This window comes from Oratosquilla oratoria, chromosome 29 (genome assembly GCF_046742065.1).
Source record: "Oratosquilla oratoria isolate Oo_2021 chromosome 29, ASM4674206v1, whole genome shotgun sequence".
In the NCBI taxonomy this organism is placed as follows: domain Eukaryota; kingdom Metazoa; phylum Arthropoda; class Malacostraca; order Stomatopoda; family Squillidae; genus Oratosquilla; species Oratosquilla oratoria.
Genome location: NC_134805.1, coordinates 22,882,705 through 22,900,204, shown reverse-complemented (window position 1 = coordinate 22,900,204; position 17,500 = coordinate 22,882,705). Strand labels below are relative to the sequence as shown.

At 42.4% G+C, this 17,500-nt stretch overlaps 1 protein-coding gene across 3 annotated transcripts in view; it reads right to left on the bottom strand.

Annotated features, from left to right (window-relative positions):
- The window catches only part of LOC143040894 (galactosylgalactosylxylosylprotein 3-beta-glucuronosyltransferase P-like), a 65,023-nt gene that overhangs the window by 42,126 nt on the left and 5,397 nt on the right, over positions 1–17,500 (bottom strand). Inside the window, exon 1 of one of the 3 annotated variants that reach the window (XM_076212342.1) lies at positions 1–241. This exon is cut by the window's left edge and continues 38 nt beyond it. The exons of 1 other annotated variant lie outside the window; for it this stretch is intronic. The gene's annotated coding sequence lies outside the window, so the exon portion shown is untranslated. Of the gene's footprint in view, positions 242–17,500 lie in introns of those variants that run through there. One more of the 3 variants, XM_076212341.1, reaches the window with a different exon arrangement.

Sequence of the window (17,500 nt, the reverse complement as noted above, 5' to 3'; positions counted from 1 at the left end):
TATCACAAAGAAGGCACATGCCGGCCAAACTGCCCGTTTACTGCGGCTCCGGTGGGATCGTAGAATCACACACACACAGGGAAAACGCCGGAATCACCCTCTTGACACTGTGGCCATTTTTAAAGTGAACACCGTGCGTGGTGGTAGGTTGAGTGTAGCTCTGTGTCAGAAAGCCTCAGCGACGGAGGAGTGTGTTAGGCGCATGCGCACGACGCCGCAGCCCGAAGGAGACTGATGAGTCGCTCACTAGTGAGTGAACTCCGGGAGCTATCAACCAACCAACACGTCGCCTCTTCTCTCGTGTCACGGTTTCTTCTTCTTCTCCTCTTCTTCTTCCTCCTCCTCTTCCTCCTCCTCTTCCTCCTCCTCTTCCTCCTCTTCCCCCTCCTCTTCCCCCTCTTCCTCTTCCCCCTCCTCTTCCTTCTCCCCATCCTCCTCTTTCTTCTCCCCTTCCTCCTCCTCCATCTGTTTCTTCTCCCCTTCCTCCTCCTCCATCTGTTTCTCCTCCTCCCCATCTGTTTCTCCTCCTTCTCCATCTCTTTCTCCTCCTCCTCCATCTCTTTCTCCTCCTCCTCCATCTCTTTCTCCTCCTCCTCCTCCATCTCTTTCTCCTCCTCCTCCATCTCTTTCTCCTCCTCCTCCATCTCTTTCTCCTCCTCCTCCTCCATCTCTTTCTCCTCCTCCTCCATCTCTTTCTCCTCCTCCTCCTCCATCTCTTTCTCCTCCTCCTCCATCTCTATCTCCTCCTCCTCCATCTCTTTCTCCTCCTCCTCCATCCCTTTCTCCTCCTCCTCCATCTCTTTCTCCTCTTCCTCCATCTTTCTCCTTTTCCTCCATCTGTTTCTCCTCCTCCTCCATCTGTTTCTTCTCCTCCATCTGTTTCTCCTCCTCCCCCATCTCTTTCTCCTCCTCCTCCATCTCTTTCTCCTCCTCCTCCATCTGTTTCTCCTCCTCTTCCATCTGTTTCTCCTCCTCCTCCATCTGTTTCTCCTCCATCTCTTTCTCCTTCTCCTCCATCCCTTTCTCCTCCTCCTCCATCTCTTTCTCCTCCTCCTCCATCTCTTTCTCCTCCTCCTCCATCTGTTTCTCCTCCTCCTCCATCTCTTTCTCCTCCTCCATCTCTTTCTCCTCCTCCTCCATCTCTTTCTCCTCCTCCTCCTCCATCTCTTTCTCCTCCTCCTCCTCCATCTCTTTCTCCTCCTCCTCCTCCATCTCTTTCTCCTCCTCCATCTCTTTCTCCTCCTCTATCTCTTTCTCCTCCTCCTCCATCTCTTTCTCCTCCTCCATCTCTTTCTCCTCCTCCATCTTTTTCTCCTCCATCTCTTTCTCCTCCTCCTCCATCTCTTTTTCCTCCTCCTCCATCTGTTTCTCCTCCTCAATCCGTTTCTCCTCCTCAATCCGTTTCTCCTCCTCAATCCGTTTCTCCTCCTCAATCCGTTTCTCCTCAATTCGTTTCTCCTCCTCAATCAGTTTCTCCTCCTCAATCAGTTTCTCCTCCTCAATCAGATTCTCCTCCTCAATCAGTTTCTCCTCCTCAATCCGTTTCTCGAGTTGGCTATGAAAATTACACATATTGAGGAAGACGATTCCCATAATGAAGACGTGGAGGTAAACCAGCCTCAGCTGTCGGGTCCTGCTGTGGAGGTGCTGTGCCTCGCTGATTTGCCCCAGACTCCGAGCAATAGGGCGGAAGTCAGGGATGGCCTTTCGCCCACGAGGTGCCAAAATGGAGGGGACAACGGATGGGTTTTTCGATGGGTGTGGTATGGCAGGTGTATGGTTTTACTGTCATCCCCACATGCTGGGAAATTGTATTTTGGAGTGTCTTGGATCACGTGTTGGATTCGTGATCGACAGCTACTGCCCTCCTGGGTGAGAGCTCAGAGCTCATGTATGACCGATCCATGGGTAATGCTATGACCTCACACACACACACACACACACACACACACACACACACACACACACACACACACACACACACACACACACACACATACACACACACACCGACTCGGTGGCACAGTTGGTAGAGCGCTGAACTGGGAAGCAGAAGTGCTCCCAGTAGCCAGTTCGAATCCTGCCCAGGGCCGAAATTATTTCGGTATCGCTGTGCCTCGGGTCGTTACTCTGACTCTCGTGGGCGGGGAGTTGGGGGTGTGTGTGTGTGCAAGGTCATAAGCATTACCCATAGATCGGACCTACGAGCTCTGAGCTCTCTTCCAGGAGGGAAATAGCTGTCGATCACGAGTCCAACACGTGATCCAAAGACCAAGTGAAAGACCAAGTGAATACACACGCACACACAACTCCCCCGTGTGTATTTACCTAGTTGTACCTAGTTGTATTTACCTAGTTGTATTTTACGGGAAGGGGAGCTATGCTCGTGGGGTCCCGTCTTCATATCTCATTTTATCTAAACTATTTTTAAATTCATGTATTGTTTTTGCACACACCACTTTCTCATCTAACTTGTTCCAACTGTCTATTACTCTGTGAGGAAAGCTGTTCTTTTTCAAATCTCTTCTATAGCTGTCTTTTTTTATTTTCTTTCCGTGTCCTCTTGTATTTCTGTCATCCCATTTTATCAGATTCTCTCTATCAGTAATTTCCATGCCTTTCATGATTCTGTAAATAGCTATCAAATCTCCTCTCTCTCTTCTTTGCTCTAGTGTCTGTAGTTCAAGTTTTTCTAGTCTCTCTTCATATGATAGTTTTGAGAGTGTTGGTGCCAATTTTGTAATTGCTCTTTGTATTCTTTCAAGTTTTCTTATACATTTTTTTGTACTTGGTGACCATATCGTTGCTGCATATTCCAATCTTGGTCTTATCAGGGTGATTAGGATTTTCTTCACAATTTCTTCATCCAGGTATGTAAATGCAACTTTGATTGTTCTTATTAAATTATAAGTTTCTCCAAAAATCTTATTTATATGTTTCTCAGGTGACATATTATTCATAACAATGACTCCCAGGTCCTTCTCATTTTCTACTTTTTTTATTCCTTCTTCTCCCAATTTATATGCTCCTGTTATTCTGTTTTTGCTTTTTCCAAATTCCATTATACTACACTTTTTTGTATTGAACTCCATCTCCCACTTCCTACTCCATTCCTGTACTTTATTTAGATCTCTCTGTAGTGATTCACAATCTTCTTCAGTTTTCACTCTTTTCAGTAGTTTTGCATCATCTGCAAAGAAGCTCATATAGCTTTCAATTCCTTCATCCATATCATTAATATATATAGCAAACATTATTGGGGCCAGAACTGTTTCCTGCGGAACACCGCTTATTACTTCATCCCATTTTGAGTGCTGGTTTCTTATCACTACTCTCATTTTTCTTTCTTGCAAAAAGTCTTCCATCCAATTTAGTAGTTTGCCCTGTATTCCTCCTTCAGTTTCTAATTTCTTAATCAACTTCTTATGTGGTACTTTGTCAAAAGCTTTCTTTAGGTCTAGAAATGCACAGTCCGCCCATCCATCTCTTTCTTGTATTATATCTATTAGCCTTGAATAGAAACATATTAAATTGGTGACGCATGATCGTCCTTGTCTGAATCCAAATTGCCTTGGATTTAACACTTTGTTTTTTTCTAAATATTTTACCCATCTACTTTTAATAATTCTTTCACAAATTTTTGCTATTGTACTTGTTAGAGAGACTGGTCTATAGTTGGTAGGTTCTTCTTTATTTCCTCCTTTATATATAGGTACTATATTTACTCTTTTCCAATCTTCTGGAACTTTTCCTTCTTTCAAGGAACTGTTTAGTATGCTATGTATTTTGTCTGCCAGTTCATTCCTGCATTCTTTCAGTATCCAGTTTGCTATTTCATCTGGTCCATGCGATTTTCTGACATCAAGATTACTCAAGTGTGTTAATATTTCATTCTTTGTTACTTCTATTTGTATCCGTGCGTAGGGTTCCCAGGGCGTAGCCGGACACATCAAACACTATGTCACATTTTCTTCACTTTATTTCCTTGATTTTAACAGTCTTATTACACCTTAGCATCACCACTAACAGTATTCAAGTACGTCACCGACCCGCTCTCTCGGGCCGTGCGTTTGGTTTTTGTTCAGAAATATGCTGACGCGTACAATTGCTGGGTTACCGACGATGGTGCTTACATGATTATTAACGGGAGCCTACAGTTTCTTACAACCTAATTCTTATGTTTACGTATAGGTACATCTCTAAACTTATTATATATGTGTATCCAAAGGGGAGAAGCTCGTTGTTATGTTGTTTTTCGTAATTGCCATGCCTGGCGGTGGACTGCACTTATAAGTGTGCGTTAGTGTGTGTGTGTGTGTGTTGCCTGCCTGTCGCGAAGCTAGGGTTTGCTGGGTCAGCGAAATGTGTATTATACTGGACCTCGTGATGTCTGCCTCAGCAGTTTCAATACAGGAAACGGTGTCCAGAGAGTGTGATTGGAATGGTGGGTGAGGCCTGCGCGTGGGTCATATGACTGGCTGTATGGGACGTATACATATCGCTCTCCCCCTTGGGTTAGGTGGCACCCGGCACCTTAAAATACATGGTTTACAAAGGTATATATGGGTACTACACCGAGAAAAAGGGGTCAGAGACACAAAATCTTGGGTGTTTATGTGTGGAGTGGGGGGTGTTGTTGAAGTTAATTTGAGGACCCAAAGGGGGGTCATGAGCTGTAGGTAAGGGTGGCGATGTTGTGTCTCCGAAGGGTAGTGTTGTGTCTCACCAGAGTACATATTACATCCAATATCATATGAAAGGTTTGACTATATATTTGATAACACTGTTGAAATCACTTTCTAAATGTTATGGTTTTCATGTGTTTAACACTATCACTGTGGGGAGTGTCATTTTCTAAACACTGTTTAGTTCAGTTTGGTGTGTCACATCACTTTCTAACTGTTATGGCGTTCATGTGTTTTAGTACCAACACTGTAGGGAATGTCATTGTCCAACCCAGTTCTATGGGTAGTGTGGTGTAACACATCGCACTTGTTGGCAATCACAATATATATATATATATATATATATATATATATATATATATATATATATATATATATATATATATATATATATATGGTTTCCCGTAAAGAATATTATGATATTCATGAACGTGGGTGAGACACAGCATAAACTTAATCTAGGTTTACAGTAAATCGGGAATGGGAGTTGAAAGGTTATGGAAGGTTTTACTTCGTGCAACAGAATTTGGTCAATATTACCAGTATAAAGAGAATGATTAAGAGTGAAAGGGCTGTGGAGGTATATGGTAGTACCTGTAGTGTAGGTCAAGTGAGTCCATGTCAAGAGTAGTCGATGTTTAAGGTGGGTAATTAATGATGTATTTCATTTTGGAGGATGAAGGTTATGTCTCAGTGAATGAGGATATGTTTATCTGACTCTCGCTAAGGTTATATTGGTCGGAAGGAAGTAGAGAAGTTTCAATAGATATGCGGAAAGGAGTTCTTATTGGAAATGGGCCATTTTAACCTCCACTGATAGATACATGACGTCCTGCATCTTCAGGGGCGAGAGCTAGAGTGCATGTTTAGTTGCGTCGACGCAGAGTCATGGGATGAGACTTGCGTTTGGGTGAGTTATGTGTGGTCGTGGTAGGTGGGTTGTTGATGGGAAGTGGGATTGGGTCGAGGTTGAGTTTGACCTTTCTCAGCTTCTCTCCATGTATGGTCGCGGTTGTGTGATCGGAAGGATCTGTTAGTTGAAAAACATTGTTAGGGAGTGAACTTGTGACTGTGAAGGGGCCTAGGAATTTGGGTTTGAGTTTGTTTGTCCTACTTGAGTCTTTTACCATGACTGAGTCGCCAAGTGCTATGTCAAGTGGAATTGACCGTTTGTGTTGTTTTGTCTTTGTCTTCTCCTGGGCTTCTTTCAGGTTTGCTCTAACTTGCTTGTAAATGGTTTGCATACCTCTTTTGATGCAGTGTGCGAGGTTATCTAGGTTGTATAGGGGTGGGGGGGGGTTGAAAATGTGGTAGGGGAGGCGCATGGGCTGGCCAAAAATGATTTCATGTGGGGACATCTTTGTTGCGGAATTGACTGTGCTATTGATACTGGCTTGTACCTGTGGTAGCCAATCTTCCCAACTGTCCATGAGATCGTTGACCAGAGGTCTGAGAACCTCTAGGACCTTGCGATTTGTTCGCTCGGACAGGCCATTACCTTGTGGGTGGTAAGCAGTGGCAAAAGTTTGATTGATTTGATATAAGTGTGCTATTTCACGCATTACTTCATTTCTGAATTCAGAGCCATTGTCTGATAACATAAGGTGGGGGATGGTGTATTTACAAAAGATATTGTTAACTAGGGCTTTGGCTACAGACTCTGCTGTTTTGTCTTGGAGTGGAATGAGGATGGTGTATTTAGAGAAGTAGTCTACTGCTGTGAGTACATAGTTGGAACCTTGATGGCTCGTAGGCATTTTCAGTAGGTCAATGCCAAGTGTTTCCCATGGCTCAGCAGGGAGTGGGATATCTCTGATATTGAGTTGTTTTGGGTCAGGGCCTCTGAATTGGTTGCAAGTGACGCAAAGGTCAATATGCATGATTATGTCTCTTTTCATATTTTGCCAGTAGTATGTGTGCCTAGCCGTGTTTAGTGTCTTATCCCTGCCCGAGTGGCCTCCCATTGCACTGTCGTGCAATATGTGTAGGACCTTGGGGACAAGGGCTCTGGGGATAACAGTAACCTCTCTTGTGTTAATGGTTCTCCTTATGACTCCGTCGACCAGTTTGAGTTCCTCTATAGGGACAGGTGGTCGGGAGTGTAAGGGGGTTTGTGAAATGAGATGCTGTTTTATTGGGGACCATATTGGGTCTCTGTCTGTTTCATCCCTAAGTTCTTGCATAGGTATGCATGTGGTTTGGGTGACAGGGTTGATGTGGTTTTGTCTGCTCAAGGAATCTGCCACTACATTAGCTTTCCCGGCTAAGTATGTTATCTTGGGATCAAAGTCTAGTAAGGTGGTTTTCCATCTAGCAATTCTCCCGTGGAGGTCTTTTGTGTTGAAAAGGTAAACTAGGGGTTGGTGGTCTGTAAAGATGTTTATATTGTACCCTAGAATGAGATGTTTAAAGTGTTTGAGTGCCCAAACGATAGCTAACCCTTCTTTGTGAGTTGTGGAGTAATTACTCTCAGCCTTGTTAAGGACTCTACTTGCGTAGGCTATGGGGTGCTCTTTGCCATTGTCGTCCTTTTGTTGCAAGACTGCGCCTATTCCTACAGAGGAGGCGTCTGTGTAAAGAAGGAATTCCTTCTTCATGTCAGGGAAAACTAGTACAGGGGCTGTGGTGAGTGCGTGTTTGAGAGTGTCGAAACTTTGCTGTTCTGCTTCTGACCATTGAAATGGCTCGCCTTTCCTTGTGAATTTGGTCAGAGGGGAAGCAATATCAACAAAGTTTCGGATAAAATGTCTGTAGTATGATGCAAGACCTACGAAGCTTCTTGTTTCATTTGTGTTTTTGGGTGTTGGGAATTTGTTTATAGCTTCTATCTTGTCTGTGTTGGTATGGATACCTCTGGCATCTACCTTATGTCCTAGGAAGGTGAGTTCCGTCTGTAGGAATTTACACTTTCCTAGTTGGACTTTTAATCCAGTGTTTTTGAGTCGTTTTAGGACAATCTCTAGTGTGTGAAGATGGTCTCTTTGTGTGGGGTTGTAAATGATGAGGTCGTCTAAGTAGACGAACAATGAGACTCCTATCATGTCACTGAAAATCCGGGTCATCAACCTTTGTTGGGTTGAGGGGGCGTTTTTTAAGCCAAAGGGCATCCGTTGAAAATGGAAATGCCCTTTATCAGTGGAGAAAGCTGTTATGGCTTTCGACTCATCTGTTAATTCCACCTGCCAGAAGGCTGACTTAAGGTCAATTGTGGAAAAAACTGTATTCCCGTTGCCAATGCATTGTACATCTTGCATGGCGGGGAGGGGGTGTGGGTCAGATTGAGTTAAATGGTTTATCTTTCGGAAGTCTACTACAGGGCGTAAGGTTCCATCTTTCTTAGGGACCAAGAAGAGGGGACTGTTCCATGGGGAGTCTGAATGGGAAATGACGCCTTGGTGTATCATCTCTTGGACACTGTCATTGACTTGGGATTTCCTACTGTGAGGTATGCGGTAAGCGGGGGTGTATGAAGGGGGGGTGTTAGGGGGGATTTGGATGTGATGCTTGATAATATCACATTTGCCTAGTGGTTCACCTTCTAAGGCGATAGCTGATCTATTCCTTTGTAGGAGGGTTAACAGTTCACTATGGGTTTCTCCGGTAGCTGATGTCGTGATTTGGTCTGGGTGGATAGGGGGGAGGGGTTGTGTTGGTCTCACTTGGTTGATGTGTTGTGGCAGTGGTTCCTGGATAGGGGAATTATGGAGGTGGACTGCGCAAATGTTTGTATTCTTCCTGATTTTACGGTGTTGGTCTGACATGTTTGTTAACATAGCTAGTGTATGTTTATTGTCTGATATTGTATCCCAGGAGGACTCAATGGCTATGTTGTTAAGCCTGGACGTGTCTGAGTCGATTATGACGTCCTGATGTCCGATTGCTCCGGGTATGTATAGTGGAACTGTTATTGAATGTCTAGGGGGTATGATGACTGTGTTAGACATCAATGCCTAAGGGGGTGGTCGGAAGGAATAGTTGTTAGTTGGAATTGGAGTATTTGAGGAAAGGAGACATGAGAGAGGTTGTGTGTCTGAGTCGGGTGTCTCAGTGACAGTTGGCTCATCATTTACATCTGAGAAGTAGATGTTATTTTTGTCTAGGTCTATAATAGTTTTCCATGTCCTCAATGATTTTAATCCTATTATACCTTGTTGATCGAGACTCCATTCGTCAGCTATGTGGAAAGGTGTGAAACCTACCTTGTAGTTATTGACTTCTATGTTTAAGTCTATGGTGTCGTGTAGAGAAATGGTGCTCCCTTCTATTAGGAGTCCTTCCATATTGGAAAATTGAATTTGGGGTGGGTCATTTAATGCTTCATAGAGAGCTCTTGGGATGATGTTCAGGTTTGTTCCTGTATCAACCATCATGTCAACTGTGAGTTGATCTAAACTCACTTCTAGGGTGACGTAGTTTTGTTGTGTATGAGATATTCCTATGGTGGTTTGGTGCGTGAGGCTGGTACACGTTCCCCCAATCGGTGTTGGGTTGTGCGTGTTGTGTGGGAGGGAGCTGTTTGTCGAGGGGTGTGTCGAGGGGTGGTTAATGGTTGGTTAGTTCTCTGATGAGGTTGTGGTTGTGATTTCTGTAGGTAACACTCTTCGTTGGAGTGAGTTGTTGTTTTGTGTAGGCTGCAGTATTTGTTTGGATGTGTTGGTGTAGGTAGGAGTGGAGGTTTAAAGGGGGGTGGAACTTGTTTGTTTTGATTCTGAACTTGACACTGAGCATTCGTATGCGAGGTAGTAGCATGCACTGAGCAAGGGATGGGGTGGTGTTGTACCTGCGGGTATTGTTGTTGCTGTGTTCGACACTGGGCATCGGTGTGGGAAATGGTTCCATGAACTGAGCAAGGGATAGGGTGGCGTGGTGCCTGTGTTTGTATTTGTTGTTTTTGTATGCAGTCTCTTGTGTTGTGACTGGGTGATGAATGGTAGGAGCACCACATAGAAGGTTGTCCTTGATTGGTGGGAGGGGGCTGCTGTGAGTGAAGGCTATTTAGTCTGGGGAGATAGTGGGGGGTGTCTAAAGATACATTGCAAGCATTGATGATGTCTAAGATATAGGTATAAGCTAGAGGGTTTCTAGTGTCTAGTTCCCTTTTGGAGGCTTCCTTTAAACACTTTGGAGGGAGTTGGGAGAGATAGAAACCTATCTCAAAGAATGTTAGTAAGTTTTTTGTGGTCATTACATTTTGACCAAATTGGTCAGTGTGGGTCCAAGGAGAGTTATTCTCTAGGTCCTCTCTGACTTCTTTAATTCCGTTTGCTACGAAATCCATAATGTTCGTAACGGAATGTGGTTGGACTCTAGTGTTATTGAGGAAAGTGAGAAGGAAGGAGATGTTGTTAACTTGTTTGTTGTGAAAGACATTAAGAAGGTGGTGTTTATATTCCTGATATGTGATTCCACATGCAACTAAACTGTCTAGCATCCTTGCCTTTGAACGGCAAATGTCAGATGGGTCTATTTTCTGACGGCACAAATTTATTTTATCTGTGTCAGAGTAGTGTTGGTTCTTTGAGAAAAACAGGTCACATGCTGTCAAGAAGTCGTTTATGGATAATCCACTGTTTTGGGAAAAGGTTGGGATTTCTGTGAGGGGGGTTATGGTTTGATAGTTGTTAATTATTGTTGGTTGAGGTTGTGAGTAAGGATAACATTGTGGATTTGGAGGAAGGTTGGGTGGTGGGTAGTGATGTGGTGTAGAGTGGGCTTGACCAGATGGGATATGGGGAGAAGGAAATGGGAAGTGTTGGTAGGGTGATGGAACAGTATGGGGAGCGTGATGATGAGGTTGGTATTGTGGGTGAACGGGAGGGGGAAAGGAGGGTGTGGGGATATGGGGGTTGAACTGATGAATATTTATAGGAGGAGTAGTTTGAGGAGTTGATTGGGTGGGTTGAATGGGTTGTTGTGATTGAGAGGGGTTGGAGGGGTCTACTTGAGGAGGTTGGTTGAAAGGTATGATATTAGGAGGAGTAGTATGAGGAGTTGGTTGGGTGGGTTGAATGGGTTGTTGTTGTTGAGAGAGGTTAGAGGGGTCTACTTGAGGAGGTTGGTTGAAAAAAGGTAGGACATCGTTCTCATAAAGAGGGGCTATTGGGGTACCTGCCTTAGGAGCAGTTTTGTCAGAATTATTTAACTGGTCATTGGTTAATTGTTTAGAGGTACTGTCAACCCGTGGATATAGGTAAAAATGGTCTGGTTTGTCATTGTCAGTTAAGTCCTCTGTGTGTATTTCCTCTTTGTCACTGGATATGTCCTGTGATTGTTTCTCCTCTTTGGATCTTGATAGGACGTTGTGCATCTTTTGAATGACTTTACTTCTTGTTCCAGTTGCCCTGTTTGTCGTTAACTAGCGAAGTATGTATTAGTTAATAGTTAGGTTTGATTTGTAGTCTAAGATAGAATAGTTACATAAAAGAACATATAAATATAAATGGTAAAAATGTAAATGTGGCAATAATAATAATGGGTTATATTGCACAAATTATAGTATGATGATAATTATATGTATATATATATATATATATATATAGCTGGTTAACAGTAGTAATTATGAAAGGTAAGTGACATTTATAAAAATGTCTAAGTTCTATGTAAATATAAATGGGTAATACGTAGTGAAAGCAATTAACGGTTATTGTATATATAAATATATATATAGTTTAGACAAGAATTACTTAACTGTAAGAATGCATATGAATGTGATATTATGTAATAGTCAAATCTAGTGAAAGTTATTGCATATCTATAAATATGAAATGGTATTAGGAATATGTGAAATTGGTATTTGATTTATATATATATATATATATATATATATATATATATATATATATATATATATATATATATATATAAAGGATATACAGTGTAAAAGGTTATATAAAATATTGTGAAGAAGAATTATTTGATATTGGCAAAAAAGTTATGTGATTATAATAGTTATTGAGAAATATATTTAAAATACAGTATTTTGAATAATAAATTGGTACAGTACAAGATGGAAGTATGCAAAAATTATTTTAACTTAGTTGTGTAACTTAATTAAGTAGCTTAGTTTTATAATAAGATAATGTTGTTGAATTATTAAATCACTAAAACTTAATTATTGATCAAAGGAAAAAAATTGATTTTTAGTTATCTTTTGGTTATATTTTGGTTGAGTGATTTTTACATAGGTTATATATATGTAATCATAGGGTACCTTTATGGGTATATTCCCGGTTATCGATAATTATATCGATGTGCTTCCGGTCCGTCAGGTGTGGCTGTGGCGGGCCGTAGACTTGTTTGTCCTTACGTATGTAGGAGGACGTAAGATGTCAATATGTGTAGAATTATATCTAGATGAGGGGAGTGCCTCGTTGATGTTCTCGTAAAAAAAGAAGACAGGCAGTATCAGGGATGGGGAGTGATGGGTAATGTATTGTGTATCCCACCGCCGTATACATATTTCTTCCATAGGGGAGACTTTCTCTTTCCATTCGTTCTCTTCAGGTTGTATGTTCTCCCTTGTAAACACTGATTTAAAATGTTTGTTCATAATTTCCGCCATTTCCATTTCCTCAGTGTATTCAACTCCCTCTTGTCTTAATTTCTCCAAGTCTTGTTTGTTTTTCAGTTTATTGTTTACAAATCTGTAGAATAGTTTTGGTTGATCTTTACACTTTTCTATGATATCTTTTTCATATTTTCTCTTTTCCTCTCTGCACGTTTGTACATATTCATTTCTATAACAGGTATATATTTTCCATTTTTCAGGTCTTCTGTCTTTTTTCCATCTGGTCCAGGCTTTGTCTCTTTTGTCTTTTAACTCCCTACAACTTTTGTTGTACCAGCATTTTACATATTCTTTTTCTTGTTTTTGTCTTGGGACATACTTTTCCACTCCTTTTTTGTAAATTTTTGTCAAAATATTCCATTTCTCTTCTACTGTTGTTTCTTCTTTGTATATTTCTTCCCAGTTTTCCTTTTGAAAGAATTCTCTTATTTTATCAAAGTTTGTTTTTTCATACATCATTCTTCCTTTTCTATATTGTTCATTTCTTTTCCTATATTTTTCTTCATTAAGTTCCAGTTCAATCAATATGTGGTCACTTTTACTTATTGGTGTTTTATATTAAATTTTGTCCACTATTCTAGGTTCAGATGTAATTATTAGGTCTAGTCTCGATGGCTCTTCTTCATTTCTATACCTAGTGTTCTCCTGTATCCATTGTGTCATTGTATGGTCAGTAACCATCTCAAGTAGAGCGTTTCCCCATGAGCCGTCTCCACCCTTTACTGTCATTTCTTCCCAGCATATTTCTTTGCAATTAAAGTCGCCCATCATAACTATTCTTCCTCCCTCTTCCATTATCTTGTTTAATGCTATCTTTGTGTCCTCTAACATACTTTTATGTTCACTCTCTTCCCATGAGGCTGTTTTCGGGGGCACATAATTTATCACAAACTTTCTGCTCTTCTTATCTCTGTCTTCTACTTCCATCATTATCATCTCTACTGTATTCTTTCCATATGTGACACACTTCACGTTTATATCCTTCTTAGTCAGGAACATAACTCCACCCCCTTCCTTTTTCACTCTGTTTCTAATCCAATAATTATATGCATCATGTCCTACACTGTTGGGTGGTAGTGGACCTTTTAATTTTGTTTCTACAATTCCCATTATGTCTGGTTCTTTTTCCTTCAAATAATCATTCAGCTCATTCAATCCTGTTATTAATCCATCTATATTTGTGTAAGACACTCTTAGTTTTCTGCCACTTCCATTGTGTTCTCTGTTTCCCTTTTGTTTTTCTCTTGTATGTCGACTTTCTTTAGTTTCATATTCACTACTCTCCAATAGAATCTCTCTTTTTCTGACTCCGTTCTTCTCTCGTTTTTTTTCCTTAGCTTCAAGTCTTTTCTGTTTTTCTTCCTCTCTTTCCTCTTTATTCATTTCTCTTTTTATCCATACCTTTTTATATTGTTCATTTGTTGCTAGTTTCCCTGTTTTGGATAAGATATTCTCGGCCGTAGTTTGTGACCTGAATTTAATCTTAATTGGTCTGGTCTTGTCTGTACTATATTTCCCGAGCCTGAATTTCTCTTCGATTTGTTTCATTATTTCTGGTTCATCTTCCTGAACTAATTGTAGTAAATTTCTTACTTTTTCATTTTCCTCTTTGATTCTTGTGGTTCTATCTGGGTTATGTTTCTCTTCCATTACTAATATAATTATACATTTCTTTCTGTCTGCTAAGTCTCTTACTATATTCTCCTTCTGTCTCATCACTTTAATAACCGAGTCTTCAGTTTGTTCATTCATTTGCTGTCTGATTATGTCAGTGAATGCATCTTTGCTATTTTCTTGGATTTTTTTCCAACCCTCCTTGTTCTCCGTATTATTCTCCTTTAAGACTTTATTCTCTTCTTTTACTTCTTTTAACTGTTTTTTTAATTCTTCAATTTCCTTAGTTAAGTTTTTGTTCGCCTTCTCTAGTTCTTCCAATTTTTCAACTCTCTGCACAATGTTGTTAACGTGACCGAACTTAAATTCCCAGTGCTCGATCATCTTATCGAGTTTCTCTTCTAGTCTTGTTAATCGGGGGGGGTTGTGTCCCCCCCCACCCTCTTTAAATCCCTGGAAAATATTCTCATCATCTTCTACTGTATTGCTCTTATCTATACTTCTAATCTTTACATTTTTGTTAGACATTTCATCATCGCTAAATTGGTCCGGCCCTCGTTTGTTTAGATTTCGTCTGCCTGCCTGGGCCAAGTCCTCACCTTCCTCATTTCCTTCCATTTCCCTCAGTAATCCCTCCCCTTCTCCTTTTTCCTTACTTTCCCTACACCACGAGCAATTTCCCCCCCACCCTGTAAATACAATAGGTACTTCCTTTGCTTTGGGATCCACGAAATTTCACTTTTTCTTCAGAACGTCGTCTATGCCGTCCGTTCGTTGAAGTGTGTGTGTGTGTGTGTGTGTGTGTGTGTGTGTGTGTGTGTGTGTGTGTGTGTGTGTGTGTGTGTGTGTGTAAAAGAAGAGGAAATGGAACAAACATGTACACTGGTCATGCATTTGCACATGCGCGCGCACACACATCACGGAAGAACGTCGGAAACGAAACGACAGACAGCATAACCGAGTTTACATCCAAGTTTGACCACTGGGAGCACAGAAACGGGACCCCATGAACATAGCTTTCATTCTATTACAATCAGTTGAATCCAGTTAGGTAGATATGCACATGTATTCTCGTACACACACACACGCACACATACACGCACAGACACACACACACACACACACACACACACACACACACACACACACACACACCGATGAAACCCAAACACACTGGGTAAAGGTAGCACCTTCGGCCGCTAAGCGGCTCCCAGCGCAATCCCCAACCAGATACCATAGACGGATAACCCGAACATACAGTTCAACGCTGACGTTAGGCGTCTCCCGGCGTATTTGAGATCTTGCGTAACTACGCTGCTGCTGCTGCTGCGCTGTGGCACCTAGCAACCAACCCACATTGTTTACGCAGCGGCGCATGCGCAGATCATCAGAAGCCTTAGATTGGCGTGGGCAACCGCACTACAGAAGCCAAGAGGTCAAACTGTCAATAAGAAAGAATAAGGAAAGGTAGTCAGAGATGAGAGAGAGAGAGAGAGAGAGAGAGAGAGAGAGAGAGAGAGAGAGAGAGAGAGAGAGAGAGAGAGAGAGAGGAGGTGCGGCAGACGGAGAGAAATGGGAGAGAGAAAAATCAAGAAAAAGGTGCAAAGGGGAGAAAAATAGAAAGAAAGGAGAAAGTGAGAAAAGAGGAGAGATTGAAAATTGAGAGGAAAGAGTGGGAGAGAGAATAGAATGGGAGAGGAGAGAGAAACGAGTTGGAAAAGAGAAATGGGAGAAAGAGAAACGGGTTGTCGAGAGAGAAAAGAATGGGAGAGAGAGAAAGATGAGGAAGTTGAGGGGAGAGTGGGGAAAGTGGGTGAGGTGGGGTGAAAGCAACAGGGAGAGGGGGAGACAACGGTGTGGGGGGAAAAGTGGGTGAGGTGGGGTGAAAGCAACAGGGAGAGGGGGAGATAACGGTGTGTAGAGGAAAGTGGGTGAGGTGGGGTGAAAGCAACAGGGGGAGGGGGAGACAACGGTGTAGGGATGGAAAGTGGGTGAGGTGGGGTGAAAGCAACAGGGGGAGGGGGAGAACGGTGTGGGGAGAAAGTGGGTGAGGTGGGGTGAAAGCAACAGGGGGAGGGGGGGAGAACGGTGTGGGGGAAGACAGCGAAAGGGAGGCGGTGAGAGAGGAAGAAAGAACCGTGATGGCGGGGGGGGGGATAAGGGAGAAGAACGGTCGACATAAGAGGTGGGGGAGGGTGCATGGGGGGGATATATTATGACCAGTGAGATGGAGGTATAAAGTGGAGGGCGAGGGAGGGAAATGTTGTGGAGGGAGGGAGGTCACGTTAAGGGAGAAAATTATGGAACTGAGGGGGGGGGAAGGTTGGTGAAGGAGGTTGGGGGGAGGAGGGGAGATAGCTATGAGGGGAAAGGCTACCCAGCGAGGGGAGATATGGCAAAAACACGCAAAGGGGGAGATGTACTGATTATATCTCCCCTCCCTTCCAGCCCTCCTTCCGTACTACCCCACCCCCCCACCCCACCCCCACCCCCTCTGGGTTGTTAATCTCGGTGGAATTTAGAAACCATTTTTGCCCTTGACGCCGAGAAGATCCTCCTCAGTGTTGTTGTTGTTTCCACAAGACCGTCTTAGAGTGTGAACTGACGAGAGAGTGATGGAGGTGGGTGGGATTGAGTCTTCATATGTGGGATGTGTGTGCGTGTGTTTGGGGGGTGTTGTAGCGTGTACGCGTGTTCGTAACGCCGCATCACGCACACATTGTGTGTACATACATGTGTGCGCGCGCGCGCGCGTGTGTGTGTAGTGTTTGTGGTGGCAGTGCTGGTGGGTGGTCGTGATGGTGGTGGTTGGTGGTGTTGGTGGTTGTGGTAGTCATGGTTGTGGTGGTAGTGGTGTTAGTGTTAATAGTAGTGATGGTTGTGCGAGTGACGGTGGCGATGATGGTGATACTGGTAGTGTTAGTGGTTGTGCATAAAATTATTCCTAACGAGGGCTAGAGCACCTGCCCTCAAACAGGCAACCTAGGATAGGGTCACCACAGCCAAGCTTAATCATCTAGATCGATGACGTCGTTCTAGATCCTAGAGATACTACCAAAGTCAGTGGGGGAGATCAATTGATCTTTTTCAGGGATCTTACGTTATGGATTGAAAAAAAAAAAGATTAATGCAAATTAATTTTCATTATTTCCTCTATATTGTAAACAATTCCATATATATATCTTAAATAACAAGATAGTTATTATTAATCAAAATCCCTCAATGATTTTTGGTCCATCCTGGATTTGAGCCTGGCGAACGCTTAGCCACTTCTTCATTCGTTAAACTTATTCCCTAGAACTAATACCGTATAAATAAAAAATATGACAGAAACATAACGTGTTAATAGGAACAAAAGATTTAGCGCTATTTTTGCCAGTCTAGCGTTGTTTCACCTGCTGTATACCATAATTTCAGCTGCTGTATAGCATATTCGCGCTTGAGAAATCTGGTCATCGTGGCCAGGGGGTCCTACATTCAAACCCTTTACTAACATCTGCTACTATTAGAAAGAATTCCGCTGACTCCATTGGCTATAGTCATGACCTAGATACTCTTAATTAGAAAAGTGGGCAAAAATCTAGTTTGAAATCGTTTGCCTGGCGGAAAGGTTTAAAAGTACGAACGTAAGGCC